Source organism: Schistocerca cancellata, chromosome 2 (assembly GCF_023864275.1).
Source record: "Schistocerca cancellata isolate TAMUIC-IGC-003103 chromosome 2, iqSchCanc2.1, whole genome shotgun sequence".
Classification (NCBI taxonomy): Eukaryota; Metazoa; Arthropoda; class Insecta; order Orthoptera; family Acrididae; genus Schistocerca; species Schistocerca cancellata.
The window spans coordinates 366,555,941-366,581,266 of NC_064627.1; positions in this window are offsets into that span (position 1 = coordinate 366,555,941).

The window sequence follows — 25,326 nt, forward strand, 5'->3', positions numbered from 1 at the left end:
GCGCGCGGGTTAGCCGTGCGGTCTAGGGCGCCTTGCCACTGTTCGCGCTGCTACCCCCGTCGGAGGTTCGAGTGCTCCCTCGGGCATTGGTGTGTGTGTGTTGTCCTTAGCGTAAGTTAGTTTAAGTTAGATTAAGTAGTGTGAAAGCCCAGGGGTCGATGACATTAGTAGTTTGGTCCTATAGGAACTTACCACAAATTTCCAAATTTTATGAAATAGAACAGGGGAGACAAGGAATTTGTGACAAGACCTGATCAAAAGAAGGAATCGATTGATAAGACACATACTGAGACATCAAGGGATCACCAGTTTGGTATTGGAGGGAAGTGTGGACGGTAAAAATCGTAGACGGAGACCAAGAGATGAAAATCGTAAGAAGATCCTCAAAGATGTTGCTTGCAGTAGTTATTCGGAGACAAAGAGGCTCGCGCGTGATAGACTAACATGGAGAGTTGCATGAAACAAGAGAGCTAAAGTTTATCTACAACTTGTATAAGAACAATACTGCAGTTATAATAGTTGAAGGGCATGAAAAGGAAGCAGTAGTTGAGAAGAGATTGAGACAGGATTGTAGACTATCCATCATGGTATTCTGTCTGACCTTTGAACAAACAGTTAAGGAAACCAAATCTAAATTTAGAAAGGGAATTAATGCACAGGGAGAAGAATTAATGGCGATGACATTGCAGCTCTGTCAGAGACCGCAAAGAAAGTGAGAGACCATTTAATGGAATGGACATCATATTTTCAACAGGTTATAAGATGGATGTCGACAAAAGTAAAACTAGGATAATGGATGAGTTTTGATAGTAAGTAACAACTGAGGATAGTCGAAGTCGAGATGATATAAAATGCATACTGGTAACAGCAAGAAAATCGTTTTTGAAAAAGACAAATTACTTAACAACGAATATAAGTTTATGTGTTAGGAAATATTTTTTAAAGATATTTGCTGGAGTGCAGCTCTTTATGGAAGTGAAACTTGGATGATACACAGCTGAGACAAGAACAGAAGTTTTTGAAATGTGATGCTAGAGGAGAATGCTGAAGAGCAGATGAGTAGATCGGATAACTAACGAACAAGTTCTAAATCGAGTAAAGAAATTTATGGCACAGCGTGACTGAAAGAATGAATCGTTTGATATGACGCATCCTGAGGCCTCATGGAATGGTAAATCTGGTAACGAAGGGAAGTTTGGGGGTACAAATTATAGCAATAATCGAAGACTTGATTGCAATACATAGTTCAGACTGATGTAGGTTGCAGTAGTTAAGCTGAGATAAGGAGACTGGGTAGGACAGATTACCGTGCAGAGCTGCACGTACCAGTTTTGGGACCAAAAATATAACAACAAACAAATCCCCTAAAAGAGCTCCATTTACTAGCTAATTGGGCTGTTCTCCAAAGGAAACTCAAAGCTGAACGGACACGATGCCCTCTGTTACTCTTGTGGTGAACGGTTGTTACATTCTGCCACCACTCAGCACTTCTGACAGCAACCGTTAAGTATCTCGTCTGACGAAACGAACACCGTTTGAGGTTTCTGTACGGTAATTACTGTCAATCATGTAATAAATTCTGATAGGGTCAATTTCATTATCATCTACTTCACTAATTATTAAAAATTATTTGCTTGCATTTTAGTAACAGCACCAGCTCTGACAGCAGATGAGGCCTTTGTTATCAGAAAGTAAGATCAGGATTTCAGCTTCTGAACACTATAAATCATTCTCAGGGAGCCACTTCAGCTGTTCACTTAAAATTATGCACCAACTCTCTCCATTCAGAAAATTGTTGAAATTGTACGGAAAAGGCGATATTCTAGGACCTGGTCATTTCAAATGCCAAAATATTTCATGTCTTTTCACTGACTAGTTTTAAATCAAAGTAGAACTGGAAATGATATTTATGTCATTTCTGGGTTTTTTCGTGAATAATAACTGTATAGACAAGCTTACAAAGAATGTTATTTGATCCTGGTCCATACTACGCAGTTATTTCCCAGAAAACTCGGTCGTTCGTAAACATCAATTTATTCATAAATGAAAATCCCAGAAAGTTGTTCTACAATATTAATTCTTTTAGCTACAGTTAGTGCACTCCACTTAAGCCCTGCATTTATTCAGTGCTTCCCACATTGTCTGTTCCATTCTGTTAATCTATATTGTAGTTATTTATATATTTCATTGTCTCTCTTAATGAATTCCAAATTGTTCTTTATTTTGTTGTTTCTTACACCGCTGCCGCGCGGAATTAGCCGAGCAGTCTAGGGTGCTGCAGTCATGGACTGCGCGGCTGGTCCCGGCGGAGTCCTCCCTCGGGCATGGGTGTATGTGTTTGTCCTTAGGATAATTTAGGTTAAGTAGTGTGTAAGCTTAGGGACTGTTGACCTTAGCAGTTGACTCCCATAAGATTTCACACACATTTTTTTCTTAGACGGCTCTGCCCTGCAGTAAGGTGCAATTCTTTACAATTAGTAATTTATGGTTTAAATTATTTATTTCCAAGTATGACACAGTTTTAAATATTCTCTACTATGTTCCTGCATCACTTTACATACACAGGGTGAATTTTTCCACCGTGTACAAACTCTAGTGGTTTATCAATGAGAAGATACGTAACAAAAAAGGTCTAATGCCCGGAAATGCATGGTTTCCACACTAGAGACCATTTTTCAATATTACTTCGTTACAGAGACTATATTTCATACGCACTGTATCAAATGGTTCAAATGGCTCTGAGCACTATGGGACTTAACTTCTGAGGTCATCAGTCCCCTAGAACTTAGAACTACTTAAACCTAACTAACCTAAGGACATCACACACATCCATGCCCGAGGCAGGATTCGAACCTGCGACCGTAGCGCGCACTGTATCATGCAGTTACAGTTACAGTATGCATGGTTTCCTCCTCATATGTCATGCCCTAGAGCCCCCTCCTACCATAGTAACGGGTAATGTTGTGTCCAGTTCTGGAGATATTGCAGCAGCGTATTCATGCTGCCTTTGGCACTGCTTGGAAGCAGCCCGTCCGACGTGAACTTGTGAAGCAGAACATAGTCCGGCGCGTAGGCGCATGCTTTGAGGCACATGGAAACCATTTTCAACAGTGTGGCTGAATGGGACAGCACGTGTGAGACTACAGTCTCCGTAACAATGTATGCTAGAGACGTCTAGTATGGAAATCATGCAGTTCCAGACGTCACGTTCATTAGACCTTTTTTGTGTCGCATGCTGCCATTGATAAATCCCTAGAGTTCGTACACGATGGAATAAAGCACCCTCTATAATACTTTTTCAAGCTGTTCTACGGTAAGCTTGCCTTGTATTAATTTTATTTTATTGTGATTGTAATTTTAATTTATATTGTCATACAGCCTATTCTGTTGTTTTACTATTTATCATCTTCTGTGTAAACTATGTAAATGGCAGGTTTATGTGCGTAAGTGTAAAAAAATTACAGTCTCTTAGATTGTAATTCTTTACACTTACACACATAAACCTGCCATTTACATAGTACTTACGGCAGTTACAAACTCATAATTTTGGGTCACATATCTTTTACTTTTATTGTCTTCCTCCTCTTGCGCCTCGTATTCGAAATAAGAAGATTGTTCACGATCGTTACTATACGCCTCAGTTAATAAGAATTTTTCTAACTAAAACATATGTCACTGTGGAAATATTTGAGTTTACTATCTACCGCATTATTTTAGTGAAATTTAAATATGATACTATGGATGTAGGAGGCAGTTATTTTTTCCGTTTTATTTAATTAACACTATGCAAAGTGTGATGCTAAATAATTTCATGGTGGGAAGAAATCATTGATGCTGTACCACAAGGAACAATATTGTTCCACTATTCATTCTTGGTATCTTTCTTACAGTATCTATAAGGAGCAGAAAATGGTCTTTCCATTGACGACACAGCTATTGTAGCCAACACTAACGAAGCTATTTCAACGCTGTGTCGGCTAAATGAAACGTCCTCTCACTATATTAACTGGGACTGCACCAGTCGAGTGTCACTAAAGTTTGATAAAACAGAGTACGCTCATGCTGCACAAAATCTGAAATGTTGGTTAGCAGTAGGAGGTAAGTGAAATTCAATAAATGAAATTAGGTTCACAAAAAGTTTAAATATACCCATACATATAAACCTGAACTGGAAAATACGTATTATAAACGTGTCAACAGGTGAACTGCATTATGAATTATAATAGGAAACTTCTGAGAGGGATGTATCTAAAATTTTATTTGAGTACTTACATTTATTAATCGATAACACACCAGAGTGATTATTCTTTGAGGAAAAATGTTTCACTATTCATAATCATAACTCTTTAAATAGCTAGAGATACAGATGTCCCCACTGTACTAATACTCTACTAAGAAGATTATCGTCAGTAACCAGTCACTCTTCAAAATCAACACTAATTTTCCAAACTGACATACCAGACGGAAAACATGCATTGGCTAGCTATCTACGAGCTATTACTTTAGCATCAAGCAACGACGAATGCAGCCAAGTAAAATGAACGGTCTAAAATAAAAACTAAATTTCAAACTTAAAAAAGACAATTTCTTGAGAATTACCCGTACTCTGTACAGATTTATTATAGCTAAACTATCGCTACTTGAGCATGTGTAGACAGAAAACTATTTACCGTATGAATAGCCAACTTTATAGGATTTGCGTCGTTAGTAGTGTTAGTGTCATGACATGACCATAGGCGCCGGTGCTGTTACGGCGACGTAGGGCTGAAACGCAAGCATCAACAGTAATAGTGCTCCTGCTCTTCGCGAATATCGACGCGTTAAAGGAATTGCCAGACGTCGTCTTCCACATCAAAATTCAAGAACATGAGTCGGAAGTTGGAATTAATTGCGAGTTTGGGAGCTGCTCCTGGGAAAGGCCGACGACCAACTGCACCACAAACTGTTGAAGAAGTTATTGTTGACAGGGGCTGAGAATGTTGAACCCAGTGTATGACCTCCACACAGGGCACGGGCTGTGTTACGACAGCCGAACTTTCCATTTCACCTGCGATGTTTCAGGCAGAAGCAGAGCAGTGACTAGTGCGCTTTCAGACGTCATGGATGCAGATGGTCATCACACAGAGCAACGTTTGTAACCTTGAATGTAAACATGGTAGGCAATTAACGAATATTACCCTCTCATATGATAACTAAAGTGTGTTTCTTTCGGTGGTTTATTCGTTATGTCTCTTCCGCATTTCCGTATAAATGTTTCCACAAAGTTTCATTGCCCTACGATCACTCGTTTCTCATGGGGGCGATCTCAAGTTGCAAAGGTTTAATTTTAATTACATGAATTGGGTAATAACATACGATATATAAGACTGTAATATTAAGTTCACAGTGAGTTCCATTTATATTATTCATGGGATAAAAGTACTTGTTTGTTTGGCACGATGTAGCGGACGGGACTGCGTCAATCTTGTAACTGAGTTGATGTGCCCTACCATAATTTCATGCTTTTGGATTTAGACGAATCTCTCTCTTCCCCTACAACTTTTCCTTCTATGTTACTTCTAACCCACTCTATGACAAAGTGTTGCACAACGAAGGAGTTATGCAAACTGGTCACAAATTGGTATTCATATAGGTATCGTCCGGAAGTGCAAAACTGTAAACTTTGACGGCCCATGGATGAGTGTGTGACGCTGCAGCGCAGCATGGCAGAACAACCAGAGCTTACATTTTAGCAAGATAATGTCCCTTTGACACGAAGAGAGTTTCTGTTGCATATCTTCGTGGTTGCCAAACGCTACCGTTGGGCAGTAAGATCACCGGATCTCTCCCTAGTTGAGAACGCTTGAAGCATTATGAGTAGCGTCCATCAGCCTTCTCGGGGTTCTGATGATCTAATGCCCCAACTGGACAGAATTTGGCACAGTATCCCGCAGGATGAAAGGATGACGTCCAACAACCCTATTAATCAGTGACAAGCCGAATTATTGCGTGCGTAAAGTCCAGCGGTGGGCCAACGCTCTATTGCCGTGATCAACTTGTAAAGCTCTTAAATAAACCAACCAGTCTTTCTGTAATTCTAATCATTTGTTTGTCCGTACGTCTACATCACGTACACCGGTTTCAATCCCATGCGGATAATTCTTTCATGGTGATCTTGTCACTTTTCTTCTATTTTGTTTCTTCTTTTCTTAGAGTATACTTCGGAAATTGCTCCCTGACGTTTTAACCAATGTCCTGTCATGCTGTCCCTTCTTCTTGTCCATCTTTTCAACATGCTGTTTTCCCTCAGATTCTGTAAAGACCCTCCTCATTTCTTACCTTATTCAATTCATTTTCAGCATCCTATTGTAGCACCGCAACTCAAACGCTTGTGTTCCCTTTTTCCAGATTTTCCCACCCTCCATTAATCACCTCTACGCAGCGATGTGCTCTAGGCCTTCAGTCGCAGAAAATATCATTTGACAAGGAATGTTATCTTTGTGTGTGCGTATCTGCTTCTTATTTCGTTCTTGCTTTGTCCGTCACACGTTGTCTTGTACCAAAGTAGCAGAATTCTTTCACTTCGCGAATTTTCATAATTTTGATGTTAAGTTTGTTGCTGATCTCATTTACGCTACTTCTCAACAGTATACCACGTTTCTCAGGTTTACTACATTCCTCCACCCAAGAGGTCCTGTAATTCGTCCTCGCTTTCGTACTGAAGTGTAATCATGTAAGCGGTCATCAACGAGCCATAGAAGCAGGTGGAAGGCGTATATGGCACATCTGAAAGGAAAAACGGAATGTGAAGGATAGTTATGCGTATGATACATGGAGTAAGCGATGAATTGGAAGTGGAGATGGAGTAAATTAAATGAAGAACATTCTATTTCAGCTACTTTATCCATGAAAGTTTGACTATAAGGTTTACATCAGTCAATGCCAATAAAATTTTTATTTATTGGCCGTACCGGTTCCGACGTAATAGCCCATAATGTGCTTTGACCGATGGCTGCGTTAGAGCATGGTAGGGGTGAATAAATTCTCAAGACTCCTGCTAGTAGAATTATGGTGGTAGTGAATAAATCCTAAAGACTTCGGCTAGCAAAACTAAAGTAGTAGTTAACAAATCCACAACGATCCCACTAGAAGGAATATGGTAAATGGCTCTGAGCACTATGGGACTTAACATCTGTGGTCATCAGTCCCATAGAACTCAGAACTACTTAAACCTAACTAACCTAGGACATCACACACGTCCATGCCCGATGCAGGATTCGAACCTGCGACCGTAGCGGTCGCGCGGTTCCAGACTGAAGTGCCTAGAACCGTACGGCCACACCGGCCGGCAGGAATATGGTAACATTGATTAAATACTCAAGGGCACTACTAGCATAAGTATGGCAGGAGAGAATAAATAAATATTCAAGGTTCCTAGTAGTAGGAATATGGTAGGTCTCAATAAACCCTAGAGGCTCCTGTTAGTAGAAGATAGTAGTAGTGAATAACTCCTCAAGGCTCCGACTAGCAAAAATACTGTATTAGTTAACAGATTCTCAATGCTCCCACTAGTAGAAATATGGTAGTAGTGAGTAAATCCTCAACGCTCCTTCTAGTACAAGTATGGTAGCAGTGAATAAGTCCTCAACGCTCCTAGCAGTAGAGGTATGGTAGTAGTGAATAAATCCTCAAAGCTCCTGCTAGCAGAAACATGGTAGCAGTGATTAAATCCTGAAGGATGCTATTAGTATAAGTATGGTGATGATGATGAGGTCCCATACTCCGAGGAGCGTAGGGAACGATGCAGGAGACCAGCACCACTGACTAGGCAAGGTCCTAGCTGAGATGGTTTGCCATTGCCTTCCTCCGACCGTCATGGGGATGTATGATGATGATGCAGACGACACAACAACACCCCGTCATCTCGACGCAGGGAAAATCCCTGACCCCGTCGGGAATCGAACCTGGGACCACCCCATTCGCGGGAAGCGAGAACGTTACCGCAAGACCACGAGTTCCGGTATGGGGGGAATAAATCCTCAAGGCTCCTACTAGTAGAAATACGGTCGGAGTAAATCAATCCTCAAGGCTAACGCTAGTAAAAATATGATGGTAGTGAATAAACTCTCAAGGCTCCTACTAGTAGGAACCTAGGTTTTATTCACTCCTACCTTACTCAAACGCACGCTACAGGCTACTGATAATGACTGAAAAGTCAATACCGGTATAGCCGGAAAATAAAAATTTACATCCATATCTACACTCCGCAAACCACCTTATGGTGTATAGCACGTGCTGTGACTTCCTTCTTTTCCCATTCCATTAACTTGTGGTTCTGGCAAGAACATTCCTGGTAGGCCTTGTGTGGGCTCGAATCTCTCTTATTTGTAATCTGTACGCGAGATACACGTAAGAGGAAGCGACGTTGATTCTCTTAGAAATGTTCGCCGACAGAACTTTAACAGTAAATCACACCTTGATCCAGGGCGCCTCTGTTGCAGCTTCTGGCAGTGGGGCTGGATGAGCGTCTTCACGACGCTTTCGAGCTTACCTGCATCAGTCTGTAGCGAAACACGTCGTTCTTCTTTGCATCTCCTGCATTCCCTCTCTCAATCCCGCTTGTTACGAATCCCAGACTGACGAGCAATATTCAAGTATTATTTGAACGGCTGTTAGGTAAGCTGTCACTTAAGTGGAGTAAGTTTCCTGAGTATTGTTCCAATAAGACTCTATCTGGCATCTGCCTTCCCTCCGATTAGTTTTATGTGGTGGCTCCACTTTAAATCGCTTCGTACGCATACTCCTAGATACTTTATAGAAGTATCTACTTCCAGTATTCGTTCTCCAATCGTGTAATCATACAGTAACGGGCCTCTTTGCCTGTTTTAGCGCAATTTTTTGTATGTTTTTGTATGTTGAGGGTCAATTACCACTCTCTCAACCAAGCGTCGATCCTCTCCGGTCTTCTTGCATTTCACACCAGTTTTTAACGTTATAGGCTCTCTGTATACAACAGCATCATTCGCAAAAGGCCTCATGGAAATTCATATGTTATCCAATAGGTCATGTATATATATATGAAAGTAATTGTCCTATAACACTCCCTTGGGGTACGCCCGAAGTTACTTTTGCGTTTGAATATTTCTCTCCGTTGAGTTCCGTTTTGCTACAGAATCTTCATTCAAATAACACAGGTGGCCTAATATTCCGTACAGTATGTCTAACGTCTTTCGGACGCCAAGGAACAAGGCATGAACCTAGACGCCAGTATTAAATGGTTTATGGGTTTCTTGGACGAACAGAGAGAGCCGGGTTTCGTATGATCGAAGTTTTCAGAACTCATGTCGATTCCTTCTGAGGTGGTTTCGGTCTCAAGAGCATGGAACATGTCCCCAAATTCTGCAATAGAGATTTAGGTCTATAGTTCTGTGCGTCTGTTCGTCGACGCTTCTTGAAAACGAGAATAACCTGTTTTTTTTTTTTTTTCCAAGCTTCAAGAACACTTCACTCCTCCAGCGACTTGCGGTACACTACTACTACAAGGAGAGAACGTTCTTTTTCATAGCTGTGTACAATCACACTGGTATCCCGTTATCTGTTGAGGGATTTCAGCTGCATTTCTGTCCCATGGTCACTAACTTCGATGCCTATCGTTTTGACGTTTATGTGACGACTTGAAAGAGGAACTAAAGTGCGATCTTCGTCAGTGAAACAGTTTTCGGAAAATACGTTCAGTGTTTCGACCTTCAGTGTATCATACTCCGTTTCGATGCTATTGTGATAAGAGAGTTGCCGGAGAGATGGCGTCGATTCGTTAACTGGTATAACGTAAAACTAGAATGTCTTGGCATTTACTGTCAAGTCGGTAGATAGAATTTTACTGCCAAATTCAATGAAGTCTTCGTACATGGCTCTCCTTGTGTTAATTTTGGCTTCTTCCATTTGTTGTTTGTCCGTCAGGCTTTAGCAACTTTTAAATGTACAGCTCCCTCTGTCTTTGTAGCTTTCTAACATTGCTGTCGAATCATGGTGAGTCTCTTCCACCTCTCAAACCTTTGCTCGGCACACACCTGTCTAAAGCGTAGTTGTACAATACTGGGGAACTTTGTCCATTGATAATCAACCCTGTTAATACTGGAGGTGAAATTTTCACGTCGACCGCTCAGGTAATCCGTAATCTGTTTGTTGTTGCTTTTGCGAGCCAGAAAGATCTTATCTTTCTTTGGTGTTCCTATTTACTGCTGTAATCAGAGATACTGTAACGGGCTTATGAGCATTGGTGTCCTGATCTGGACTAACTGACTCGAAAATTTCGGATTTGTTTGTCTCCAGCAGATCTAAGATGTTACTTTGACGAGATGGTTCTCTAGCTGCTCAATCTGTTTTTCGGATAAGGCACTTGTAGGGAAGCAGCATACTCACGCCTTATAAAATTCACATCAGTCTTTCCATTGTGTGCCAGCCTAGTCCTCTGTAACTAGCTCTGACGTCATAAATATTGCGCAATACTTTAAAATGAAGTAAATAACCTGAAACGTTTCTAGCATGTCAGGAGTAATACAAAATCAATAAGTGTTGGATATCAGTTCAATAACTTTAACCATTTTCGAAATTTGGATGTTTTTCTGTAAAAATCATTGGCGCAACAGAAAAGAGCTAGAAACTTAAAAATTCATATTTAGATTCCCTTTGCATAATAATTTAGTAGAAGCAGTATTCTGGGTCTCACAAATTAAAATTTTAGTTGAAATTCATGATTTTCTGGTTTTTGTCTTAGAAATTAAGGAAGCAAGATAGATTAAGTAGGCGAATAAATAAAGCTAGGATGTGTAAATTTAAGTAGAAGGGAGATCCGCTATAATCATAAAAGTGTGAGAAGTTTTAACAGAATAACTATAAAACTATAGGTATAGCGTATCTCCAATGAGCAAGTTCAGAGCTCGTCTACTGTGTGTAGTGTAATTAAATTAATTCTCTCGCCCAAAATATTTGACTTAGCCACGTCAGACGTTTATTATGATTACTTACTTGTGTGCTGATTGCACAATTAAATTGAAAGCTTCATCGGCCATCAGCAAAGGAAGCAATGATTTATTCGATAACTTAAAGTGGTGCTTTACTAGCCCAGCGGCTAGTCGGGAGAGCAGATTTGATCAGTCGTTCCCTTAGCCGTCCGCACCGCGTCTTTATATGTAAGAACGCTGCACGAGAAAAAAGATGAAGACCCCAGTTCTCTCCAGACACTGATTAGCGCACCACCTGTGCCGGGAGTCGCGTCGTGTCGGTATCGTTGATATAAACAGCCTCAGATGCAGTAATAAGTTACTCGGGATACGCGTAACCACGAAATCGTTTTCGAGTGAAGTGTTAACTTTGGGATGACGTTAATGATCTATCTTTAGTTTGCGTATGTCGTATTTTCACGTGCCACCGCAGGACATTCTACCATTATTAGCGTGGCGTTTGATGAACATTATCATCAAATTATGGCGAGCATTCACTTAAACATTTAATTTGAACAGTTATAGTGGCATCAGCGCATTACACTCTGAACGGCTCTGGTAGTTGGATTGTGTGGATTCTTGTTGGTCTGTGACTTTCAGAATATAGTGAACATTTTAGAGAGAATGGTTTTTGATTATGAATCCCAGACAATCTCCTAACTCCTCAGAGCTATAAGCTGTAGCTATAAATGTATTTCTCAGATGAAGTGGGCACTAGGAATTCTAATTACAGGCTTCACGTTTTGCTAATCACTTTCTGGTTGCCAAAATTGTAGTTAGAGAGCCAGTGTTGAGAACGGCAAACAGCATAAATACCAAACATATATTCTATTATTCCACCCGCCGCCCCACACGCTTACAACAATTTCACATGATTCCCCGTACCCATTACCTGCCATAATCACTTGTGTTCCCCAGTCTACAGCTGGTCAATTTAAATCTCCACCTAATCCTATAATGTCACCAGTAAATTTACTCGAAATATTCTCCAATTTTACACTCAAATGTTCCACCGCAACACTATAAGCACCCACCTTTAACACTCGTCTCCACCAAAATTATTTCACATTTGAAATCTTTCTAGTCTCACTGACAGTATCGTAGTTTTTACCCCATGCCTCCGCCACTGGTGCTCAACCTATCTTCACGACTGGATTCCCATCTGAATTTAGATTCTCATTGCTGTTAACGTATGGTTTCAGCCATCCTTGGGTCCCTAGCACTATGAGGGCACTGTTACGCTTATAAGCGAGACTAGTTTTTGGGAGCTTTCCAAAGACGCTCCTGCACTCATTTAGCACTATACAACGAAAAACCAGTTCAAATTTGCAAATTTTACTTTTTTTTAATTCACTCGATGACTAGTTTCGGCCGAGACTTACCAAGCTACTCATCGAGGGAATAAAAAAAAGTAAAATTTGGGCTGGTTTTTCGTTGTACTGATTAGCAGAAGTTGCTGACCCACAGATACTCCAGCATGGTGGAAGTTCGTAACTTTGCTACTGTGTTAACTTTGTCTTACTCCGGTCTTCCACGACTCACGGCCACACCAAAGCTTCCATATGTCATCAACCATGCGTTAAGAATTTATAATCGCACATCCATTATGTGTGTTCCCGTAAAGCAGAGACATTTTACTTGAAAGTCGGTTGCCCGGTGTAGGCGGACTCATACAATATTGCAGTGCCTGTGTTGTCCGAATTACGATACAATGTTCCTTCGAACATGCGTGCATGTCCGAAGGATCATTGCATCGTAATTTAGATTAATACAGGCACTGCAATAGCGTATTCATCGTCTTGTCTCACAGTGGGATAAATTTATCAAAATTTATCGCCACTAATTTTGAAATAATAAACAATGTATTTACTTCTTCCATTTGTTTCACCTACATTTGATTACCCGTTCAAGTAAAATTTTAATGAGTTTCCAGACGCTTTCCACCAACAACATGGAAAAAAATGAACATCAGAGCTTGGTACAGCATTTTCACGGAGTAACCTAAATAACTTTTGCATGCATCCTTTCGACAGGGGTGATGCAGCGTACGATCAGTTGCTTGGTAGCAAATGAGTTGTTAGCTAATCCCTTTCGTCTAATTGCCTATCTGCAACCAAAAATAAAATAACAAAACAAACGCCGGAAGAGCAGGGCATCTAAGGAGTCAACAACAGAGGATGCTGCCGTAATGACAGATTAACCGCGCTATTACGAAGGGGTGCCGCCTGCCGCTCGGCCCCCGCCACAGCTGTCCGGAGGCAGAATCGCCGCCACATCACTCATATCGGCGGCGCTAATCCCAGCTCCAGCGGCAACATTCCGACGTGTTTACACAAGCCAGACAGCCCGTCCGCCGGGCACAAAGTCGCCGCATACATTTGGCCGGCCTGCCACTAATCCGACGCCATTGTCCGCGTCAGACCTGCTCTTCATTTGCATTCCGCACCCCCCCCCCCTCACCCCTCCCGCCTCCCACACTGCTCTCGATAGAACACTTCCTTCTCTGTCGCGCACACAACACGACACAGCGTTTGCTACCTCCTCTTTTGTCCACACATGGCTCCGTCTTCCCGTGCATATGGATGACATGCGCTCAGACAATGCCACTGTAACCGAGGCGGGTCGCATTCCCCCCCCCCCCTCCCCCACCTCTCCCTGCCACCGTATCTGCCCCGGTGCACTGCGTGAGCGGCTGTCGCTTTTCCGGCGCCGTGAAAAGGGTTGGGTAAAATAATGGAGCGTGTCATCTGTACGGACGCGGCGCGCGCAGACCGCAGCGGCCAGCCTGCCCTGCCGTGTACCGATCCAATTTTGCATACGTGTAAGTGTGTGTGTGTGTGTGTGTGTGTGTGTGTGTGTGTGTGTGTGTGCGTGTTTGACTGTGTGTGTGTGTGAGGCGCAAGCGACTGTCACGCAGGTCCCGTGCTACAAACACACCGACACGCGCACACATATGGGTACACATACGGGACGCGGCGGGATCATTGGACGCAGTCCGGCCTGCGGTCACCCCGCGCTCCATCTGCCGCGAGCACGCAATGCGTCGCGTCCAGTTTTTTATAACGCGCTCACGGAATGGCGACACGACGTCGATACTGCAGTGACCCGCACTTCTTCTTCCAAACACTGTCCGCTGTCCAAACCTCCTGTCCAAGTCTGTACAGGGAGCGTACCGTAAGGATCGCATAGCCACTAGGAGAGCAGCTGCTGTTGTGATCTTCTATCCGAAGACTGGTCTGACGCAGCGGCTGACTCCGAGTTGATTTCGAAGAGGACGTCTTGATTCCAATAAGCTGCCATCTTATCTTTCCATGGCCTACTTTTTGATTCCCATAAGCTATCAACAGTGCCATAGCAGTACCCATTTTATCACAAACAATTTTATATTATGGGCATAATAAATAAACAACAATTTTACCAGCTTTTAGCGGAAACCTTCCTAACATCAGTGCCCATTTTACATAGACTTACGACTGTCTAAATGCAGCAGGTATGGTTAAAAGTCTTCGGCTTTTTTTCCATTCTCATAATGTAAGTACAGTACAAGCAAGTCTACAATTGTCTAACACTTCTAAAGAAGTTATGTGGGTAAGAGAAAATTGTAACAGATATTTTTTGAAGATATTCATACCGGGTAACGGCTGAATTAGACAACCTTTCTACTTTTTATTTTTTTATTTTTATTTTTTTATTTTTTATTTTTATTTATTTATTTATCTATTTATTTTGCTTCTCATTTTAACGCAAGTATTCGTTTGAGCATCCTTTAATGTCTCTAACAGATTAACAGATGGAATAACAGATGGAATATTTTGGGATGAGGAGAGTAAAAATTGAGCGTTCAGCGTAGAGTGGGATGCATCACAGCAATTAGTAGTCCGTTTAGAACTGCTACTAAAGTCGGTCACATACTGGATGGAAAGTCGCTACCTGCAAGAATATATGTATGAAGAAAATAATCAAAAACAGCTACTATATGGTCATTGCTAAGTTTGCGGGACATCAGATCTTAGACGAAGCAGTCTTCAGTTTTATCAGGGAGCAGGAGAAGCAGTCCAGACAAAGTTTACAGTAGTCTTCCGATTTGACATTCCTTTGATTTAATATCATATGATAATCCAATTTTGTTGTTAGTTAATCTAAGCACCCTACCCAAACTGCCGTGGCTGATTGAGACCTTAGGACAGGAATGTAACCAAAAGTTTAATTACAGCATCCATTTCATTTAACATATAGATAAAATAGCTTATTCATCCCAAAAACAAATACCTCTCCAAATTAATATACATTTATAAATTCTCCAAAATAGAAAATCATTACTCACGAAGTACCATGTCCAGAATTTCTTAAAAACAATGTAAAACTGCAATTCACAGATACTGGCCAATATCTTCAACAATACATATCTTACCGAAACTCAGAAAAACTCCCACAATGTCTCAATAATTCTAAGACGATTACTCCAAATGTAATTACAATAGAATGGTTCAAATGTCTCTGAGCACTATGGGACTTAACTTCTAAGGTCATCAGTCCCCTAGAACGTAGAACTACTTAAACCTAACCAACATAAGGACATCACACACATCCATTCCCGAGGCAGGATTCGAACCTGCGACCGTAGCGGCCGCGCGGTTCCAGACTGTAGCGCCTTTAACCGCTTGGCCACCGCGGCCGGCACAATAGAATTCAAATATAATTTTTAAAACAAGAAACGTAAACTGCAAGACAAACACTGCAGAAACATTGACTACAACCTGTTCAACCATGTTAATAAAAGATATAAAATCATTCAGCAGAATTATAACAAGTTTACAAAAACGAAAGACTGGCTGAAAGTAATTTTTGTTGAAGACGCAGCAACCTTTACGCCATGCATTCCACATATGCTGAACACCTCTTAGTAGCCAGTGGGGCTATTGACGTCCACTTTCATTAGAACATAGACCATCTTCACAATACACCTTTGAACATAATGCAGTTCATTCCCTGAAACATGTATACTTAAGATGTAGGTTAACAGTGGATCATGCACGAGCATAAACTAACAGTAGCGCTTACTGCGCCTCGTCCATAAAGGTGACAGCATTAATTTCTCATGGCGAGGAGCAATAGTTCTAATAAATCATAATAATGTCCTGCGAGACGTGCAACACTTCTAATGTCGCCTCAAAAATGTCTATAGTGAAATATCAGGCGTGACGTAAGCCTCATGTTTACTTATGCTTTACTGTAGCCGCTACAGTTCATGCAGCAGACCACAATTTTACTTGGTGCCAAAAATAGAAAACGAAAAACCCAGTAAAACTGAACAAGACAGGCACCCGCGATATTCGTAACATCAACTCGGACGAACCACCGTAATCCTTGTGTATCTCAAAGCAAGCAGAAATAATTACTATTCAGCTTACAGTATATCGGCGGCATTAATCTTTAGACTAAGATGCACAAACAAGAGCGTACACAGTAAAACATCGGCGATACGTAACCATAAGATAACGTAAAACAGCCTCCAAAACCTGGCCATCATCTTATCATCACCCAATTCAAAAAAGAGCCGCCAAACATCACATGAGAGCGACCCCAGCGCTGCTCTGCTTGTTGAATGTTGCTGTTACTACCTTGTGAACATGCGTGAACAGGCAGACACAACAGTACGCCGTAATACGAGGGTTGTCCAGAAAGTAAGTTCCGATCGGTCGCGAAATGGACACCACTGGGAAAATCCGGTAAAGCTTTGCACAGATGTGTTGGGCAGTGTCTCTAGTATGCCCGTCGATCATGCCGCGTCGCTCTTTTCAGTTTTCAGCGAACAGTGAGCACGTAAAAATGCGTAAGGAACCGAGTCTCCCGCCAAGTATGAGGGCCTGGTTAGAGGTTTCGCCTGTGTCATGCAGCCCACATAACACAACTGTCAAGCAGTTCCTTCTTCATGCCAATTCTCGGCCGCACACTGCAGGGGCAATGAAGACGCTCCTACAGCGTTTCCAAAGAGAAGTGTTTGATCACCCACAATACAGTCCGTAATTGGCTCCCCCTGAGTCTCATCTCTGCTCACAAGAACCTCTGGCTATGAAGACAAAATTTTCCACAAACAACGAGCTGCAAACCAGTGCAGATAACTGGCCGAAAGTACAGGCGGCTGCTTTCTATGACGAGGATATTGGAAAGTTGATACAACACTACGACAAACCCGAAGTCGGAGCGGCAACTGTGTAGAGAAGTAGGTGAAAGGTGTACCTAAATGTTGCAAATAAAACATTTCTGATTTTCACTTTTGTATTTCGTGACCGATCGAAACTTACTTTCTGCACAACCCTCGTATATAGCTGGAAAGGCTTGCTTCCTCACAGAAAGTACCCGAATATCACTACAACACCAGAAAATATTAACGAAGAGCTTGTTACGGTAGTGTAGCTAAACGCGGTACTGTTCGACGTTGCAGAAACCATGTACCAGTTCCCCAACAGCTAACAGCCTGCCTCGGCACCGTTTCCGGCTAAGCCACTCGTAAATACATTACCGTCTCTCCAGCCCTAACGTCCACCTCCGTTGGCCGCCTATCCGTCATTTTCCACTGGTCAGAGAGATCACTCGACTTTGTGATATCTTTAGCACAGCCGCTGGCGATTGCAATAGCGTCAACCAGCAGCACACAATGACTGAACCTATATGTACCAAGTCTGCCTGAGATGAAATCTGTAACCACTTGTATTCGTTTGGAGCCAAGCGTAAGAAATTTCCTGGAGAATTACTGTCTCAAAGTTAACGTATTTAATGACCGTAAGGGTACTATTTGCGATTAATGACAATTCATCCTTATATATTTCACTTTTCCTTCCTTTGGAACAAAAAAATGGGAAATACTTTTTTTTCATTTACGCCATGAATTACTAACATTTGGTGGCACAGCTTAGGGCAGCTCTCGAAGGCCCCATCTATAAATGGAGTTTTCTACTCCAGAAAACTGAAACTTTTTGGCATGAGGAGCTCATAATATTCTTTTCAGGGTCGTTCACTAACAAAAAAATTTCTCACCTGTTTATGTGGAAAACATTTCTCCCCAGTGCTTCATGTAATTCTTGTAAGTTATTGGGCAACTTCGGAAATTCACGTAATGGAGTGGCATTAATAGTTTCCCTCATTCACACCAAATCTTGTCAGTATTACCATTAGCTTACAAAAGATGTACAAATTATGAGCGGTGGTCTTATAAATTTTCTTCAGCCTTTCTCTTTACAATATTACTGACTCTGTCAGTTTAACATACCAGCGTCATTCTTTTCGTGATTATGGACTAACTGCGGACCGACAATACAGTTTAAAGAGTTTAATTTCTATCAACGACGTCCTCGAGACACTTGTACTTTTTTCTTTCTTTTTTGTTTTGTTTTTTTGAGTCATCAGTCTTCTGACTGATTTGATGCGGCCCGCCATGAGTTCTTGTCCTGTGCCAACCTCTTAACCTCAGTGTAACACTTGCAACTTGTGTCCTCAATTATTTACTGGATGTATTCCAATTTCTGCCTTCCTCTAAAATTTTTGCCCTCTACAGCTTTCTCTAGTACCATGGAAGTCATTCCCTGATGTCTTAAAAGATATCCGATCATCCTGTCCCTTCTCCTTGTCAGTGTTTTCCCACATTCCTTTCCGATTCTGCGCAGAACCTCCTCATTCCTTACCTTATCAGTGCACCTAATTTTCAACATTCGTCTGTAGCACCACATCTCAAATGCTTCGATTGTCTTCTGTTCAGGTTTTCCCACAGTCAATGTTTCACTACCATGCATTGCTATACTCCAGATGTACATCCTGAGAAATGTCTTTCTTAAATTGAGGCCTTTGTTTGACACTGATAGACTTCTCTAGGCCAGGAATACCCATTCTTCCAGTGATAGTCTGCTTTTGATGTCCTCCTTGCTCCGTCAGTCATTGGTTTTTTGCTGGCTTCAAATAGCTCTGAGCACTATGGGACTTAACTCCTGAGGTCATCAGTTCCCTAGAACTTAGAACTACTTAAACCTAACTAACCTAAGGACATCACACACATCCATGTCCGAGGCAGGATCCGAACCTGCGACCGTAGCGTCCGCGCGGTTCCAGACTGTAGTACCTAGAACCGCTCGGCCACCCCTGCCAGCGTTTTTTTTTTCTTATTTTCTGCCTAGATAGCAGAATTCCTTAACTTTATCTACTTCTTGACCATTAGTCCTGATGTTAAGTTTCTCGCTGTTCTCATTTGTGGTACTTCTCATTAGTTTCGTTTTTCTTCGATTTATTCTCAGTCCCTTTTCTGTACTCATTGGATTGTTCGTTCCATTCAGCAGATCACATAATTCTTCTTCACTTTCACTCGAGATAACAGTGACATCAGCGAATCGTATCATTTATATCGCTTCATCTTGAATTTTAATTACGCTCCTGAACCTTTCTTTTATTTCCATCATTGCTAATTCGATGTACAGACTGAACAGTAAGGGCCAAAGATTAAATCCGTGTCTTACATCCTTCTTAATCCAAGCGGTTCAGTCTTGGTCGTCCACTCATATTATTCCTTCTTAGTCTTACCCGTCTCTCCCTGTAGCTTATCCGTATTTTTCTCGGAATTTCGAACATCTTTCATCATTTTACATCGCCGAACGTTTTTTCTCGTTCGACAGATCTTACGAACGGGTCTTGACTTTTTTGTTTTTTAGTCTTATTTCCATTATCAACCGCAACGCCAAAATTCCCTTTCTGGTGCCTTTACGTTTCCTAAAGCCAAACTGATACTCCTCCAACGCATCCTCAATTTTCTTTTCCATTCTTCTGTATATAATTATTGTCAGTAACTGGGATGCATGAGCTGCTAAGGTAATTGTGCGGTAATTCTCGCACCTGTCAGATCTTGCAATCTTCAAAATTGTGTGGATGATATTTTTCCGAAAGTCAGATGGTATGTCATCAGACTCATACATTTTACATACCAAAGTGAATTATCATTTTGTTGCCATTCCCCCATTGTTTTAGAAATTCCGGTGGAATGTTATCTGTCCTTCCTGCCTTATTTTATCTCAAGTCCTCCAAAGCTCTCTTAAATTCTGATCCTAATACTCGATTCCCTATCTCTTCTAAATCGACGCCTGTTTCTTCTTCTATCACATTGTCGGACAAACCTACCCCCACATAGAGGCCTTCAATGTACTCTTTCCACCTATCTGCTCTCTCCTCTGCGTTATTGTGGAATTCCCGTTGCACATTAATGCTACTACCCTTTCTTTTAATTTCTCCGAAGGTTGTTCTGACTTTCCTATATGCAGCGTCAGTCCATCTCACAATCATTTCTTTTTCAATTTCTGCATATTTTTCATGTAGCCATTTCGTCTTAGCTTCCCTGCACTTCCTATTTATTTCATTGCTCAGCGATTTGAATTTGTGTATTCCTGTATTTTCCTGCACATTTTTTACTTCCTTTGGACAGAACTGAATTACTCTTTCTCACTCCTTGTCCCAAGCCCGTATTCTCCTGTAACCTTTTCTTCTACTCCTTTCCCTACAATTGCAATCCAGTCCCTCATAACAGATTTTCGTCTCCTTTTATGATCTCTATTACCCTTCCAATATCTTCATATACTTTCTCGACCTCTTCATCTTCAGCTTGCGACGTCTTCATGTATACCTGAATTATCGTTGTCGGTGTTGGTTTGCTGTCGATCCTGATAAAAACAACCCTATCACTGAATTGTTCACAGTAACACACCCTCTGCCGTACCTTACTATTCGTAAAGAATCCTACTCTCGTTATACCATTTTCCGCAGCTGTTGATATTACCCTATACTCATCTGACCAGAAATCCTTGTCTTCTTTCCATTTCGCTTCACTGACCCCTACTATAGACTGAGCCTTTGTACTTCCCTTTGCCGATTTTCTAGCTTCCCTACCACGTTAAAACTTCTGAAATTCCATGCCCCGACTCGTAGAAGGTTATCCTTTCGTTGGTTATTCAATGTTTTTCTCATGGTCACCTCCCATCGGGCAGCCCCTCACGGAGATGTGATTGGGGCACTATTCAAAATGGTTCAAATGGCTCTGAGCACTATGCGACTTAACTTCTGAGGTCATCAGTCGCCTAGAACTTAGAACTAATTAAACCTAACTAACCTAAGGACATCACACACATCCAAGCCCGAGGCAGGATTCGAACCTGCGACCGTAGCGGTCGCTCGGTTCCAGACTGCAGCGCCTAGAACCGCACGGCCACTCCGGCCGGCTGGGGCACTATTCCGGAATCTTTTGCCAGTGGAGAGATCATGACACTTTTTCACTTACAGAGCACAAGCCCTGTGGATATACGTTATGTGTCTTTAATGCAGTGCTTTCCATTGCGCTCTGAATCTCTATACCGTTGATTATAGCTGGTTTTTCCGCCTTTAGGGACAGTTTCCCACACCAAGGACAAGACTGTGCCCTGAATCTCTGTCCGCTCCTCCTCCCTCTTTGACAAGGCCGTTGGCAGAATGAGGGAGACTTCTTATGGTGGAAGACCTCGGCCGCCAATGTTTATTAATCAAAATTTAAGCAGTTCCTGATTTCGAACCCGGGATAGAAGACATTTTGATTACTAATCGAAGACGCTACTCCTAGACACCAATGGAAACAAAATTTGTAACTGTCTATCATCAAGAGTTTCTTGCCCTTTTCACTTGTCATTATATCAGCCTCCATCGCTCACACACACTGCACTGACTGCTTACAATCCCGAGCGACTTGTCTGCACGGCGCTGGAATTAGGTAGAGAAGCGCCGCCAATCGAAAGGTAGCGCAATCTGCACGGATGTTGTAGTTCGGCGAACTTACCGAAAGTGGGAATCATGTCCTCCATTATTCGACCGCAGTGGGACGTAAAACGACAGCAGCTGGTGTGGTTCCGTATGCTACTCTATCCTATGCAACGCTCTACATTTTCGAATAACTACCTACATCCGTTTTATAATGCTGTCTGCATGCCTTTGCGTTCCTCTACCATTTTTACCGTCCGCCCCCTTCCACCCTCCCGAAATCATACTTCTCTCTGTTACCAAACTGACGATTCCCTAATGCTTTAAAATGTGCCCTGTCAAAAATCCCCTTCTTCCTCTCACATTATACAGTCAATTTGTGCCATAAATTAATTTTTTCCCTACTTCGATTCAGTACTTCTTTATTGGTTACTCAATCTGTCCACCTAATGTTCACCATTCATCTTTAGCATCGCCTCTCAAAACCTTTCATTCTTTTCTTGTACGAAATGAAATGATCGTATGGCTTCCTAGGCCGAGAGAATCCGTCTGGGATATATCTTCTTATGGCCCACGTTTCACTTCCGTATAAGGCTTTACTCTGTACAAGTATGCAAAGACACCATACACATAAATTTATATTGGGTATTAACAAATTACTCTTTAACATAAATGATTTCCTTGTTAGTGTCTCGCTGCAGTCCTCTCTATTTCGCCCATCATCGGTTATTTTCCTGCCCAATAGCGAAACTGATCTACTACTATTAATGTCTTATTTCCTAGTCAGATTCCTCCGGCATCACCTTACGTAATTCAGCTACATTGCATTAATTTTGTTTTTGTTTCGCTAAAGTTCATCTTACAACTTCACTTTTAATTTTCCATTCCGCTCAGTTTCTCTTCCAAGTACTTTTCCGCCTCTAACAGAATTACAGTTTTGTTGGCAAACCTGAAAGATTTACATTTCTTCTCCCTGTACTTTTAGTTATGTTCCTAAATTTCTCCTTGGTTTCTATTATTGCATGCCCAATGTACAGACTGAATAACATCGGAGATATGCGACAATCCTTCTCATTCCCTTCTCAAGCACTGATTACTTTTTACATGCTTTCACTCTTATAACAGCGGTCTGGTCTCTGTACAAGTTGTAAATAACCTTTCCGTCTGTGTATTTTATCCCTGCTATCTTCACTACTTCCGTATTCCTGTCAACACTGTGAGAAGCTTTCTCTAAATCTACAAATGCTATAAAGGTAGTTTTGCCTTTCTTTTCCTACATTGAGAAGCCAAAAAATATTATGACTATTACCCGTCGCGATGTTGGAAGCCACCTGGTGATGCTGAGGGCAAATGATGCGGTAACAAAAGATAATTATTTTGCTTCCATGGTAGCAACGTTCCTTCAGTCGGCCCTCAGTTCATTGTTAATTTCGTTTCCACACTTCATCATTAGTTTCATCGTTTATTGATTTACTCTGAAGTCCATATCTTGTGGTCAGTACACTGTTCATATTATTCAACAAGTTCTCTAATTCTTCTTGACACTCACTCAGGAAGCAATCCCTTATCACTGATTTACTTTCACTATGGATTTTAATGTCAATTTCGAGTCTTAATTTCCTTCTTCCCTTCTTCAGTATACACGTTGAACAGTAGAGGAGAAAGACCGTAGCCCAGCTTTACGCCCATTTTTAATCCGCAATTTTCTCTCTAGGGCTTGTGCTCCTTTTGTTCCCTCTTGGTTCTTGTACACATCGCAGGGCTGAGTGTTGTACATGGAGGATAGTGTGCCTAGGAATACATGATTTTTCCTTGTCGGCGTTTAAATCTGGAATCACATAGCACTAGAGACCATCATAATCAGTTTTCGGAATTTTCTGCTGTTTTTGTTGTTTTGGGACATGAGGTGGTGTTTTGTTCAGTGGTTGAACTATTATCAGTTCTACAAATTTAAGTGCTGGATAACATATTAAAACTGAATTGAGGATATCGTTAATTCTTCAGAGTTTTACGGTGAGCAAAATTCAGTATATTTTTAAAACAAATAAGTTTTGGACTTTTCAGTCACACTTTGTCACTGCACCGTCTTGCATCTTCATGCGGAAGAATGTCTTCTAGCACGGAAATGCAATATTTGCAAATGAGCTGACATTCTTTAAAATCTTAACAGTTTTTCCTATCTCTAAAATGGAATTTTGTGTAATTTGTCAATAGCTTCTGTTTCAAATTGAAACTGGTTTTTTTATCTTTTGATTTCACATACTGATTGATTTGTATGTAGTAGTGTAACACATAGACTACAAAATACAATATTGACAAGATTTTCTCGACTGCAGCATTTTAAAATGGTGTGGGGCGTGTGCAGTAGGAGTGATGTGAGACCGCTCATACGCCTAGATACGACTGACATGTGACACGTGCGTAAGGGTCTTGTCTGATCACCTGCATTCATGTTCAATGTGTATACCGACGGTCTTGGGCAATCCCAGCAGGACAATGCAACACCTCACACGTCCAGAATTGCTACACAGTGGCTACGGGAATACTCTTTTCAGTTTAAAGACTTCCACTGGCCACCAAACTCCTCAGACATGAACATTATTGAGCATATCTGGGATGCCTTGCCGGCCGCGGTGGCCGTGCGGTTCTAGGCGCTTCAGTCCGGAACCGCGAGACTGCTACGGTCTCAGGTTCGAATCCTGCCTCGGGCATGTATGTGTGTGATGTCCTTAGGTTAGTTAGGTTTAAGTAGTTCTAAGTCTAGGGGACTGATGACCTCAGATGTTAAGTCCCATAGTGCTCAGAGCCATTTGAACCATTTTTTTTTTTTTTTTTTTTTTGGGGGGATGCCTTGCAATGTGCTGGTCAGAAGAGATTTCCACCCCGCTGTACTCTTACGAATTTATGGACAGTCCTGCGTCAATTCCCTCCAGCACTACTTCAGACATTAGTCGAGTCCATGCCACGTCGTGTAAACGCACTTCCTCTTGCTCGCGTGGGCGCTACACAATATTAGGCAGGTGTACCAGTTTCTTTGGCTCTATGGGGACGTACAGTGCTTGACGCTTTCGCCAGACCAGTATGAGGTCGCAAGGATTAAGAAACCATTGATTTTAAGCTGACAGATTGCGAATTGCGGGTAAAAATACGACACGGTCACTTACCATCTAAAATCAAACAGCCGCAGCACAGTATAAAGAGGCCACCAGTAGACAAGCAGAGTTCAACAGTTCGTGAGTTCCTTCCTCGGGTGTCCATCACCCAGCAGCAGAAATTATGTGAGTGAAAGAATCTATTCAGTTAAGCTTGTACACCAAGAAGGACTTGCATTCTTTGTTTAACGTGGCTATGGGCTGTGGGTAGTTAGTCTGCCATGGCTTACTTGTATCTATGAGTGACTGTCGCTTACAGCGTGACGTGTAGCGGAACCTGTGTGTTCGATTTGAACAACAAGAAACTGGCTTCTTTTTATGATTCGAGTCAAACTGATAGGCCAGGCAGGCTAATTGTTCTATAATTTAAGTATCTAGTAAGCCTTATCTATATTCTATGCTCATTAAATTGTGGCCCAGTGTCTGTACTCTTC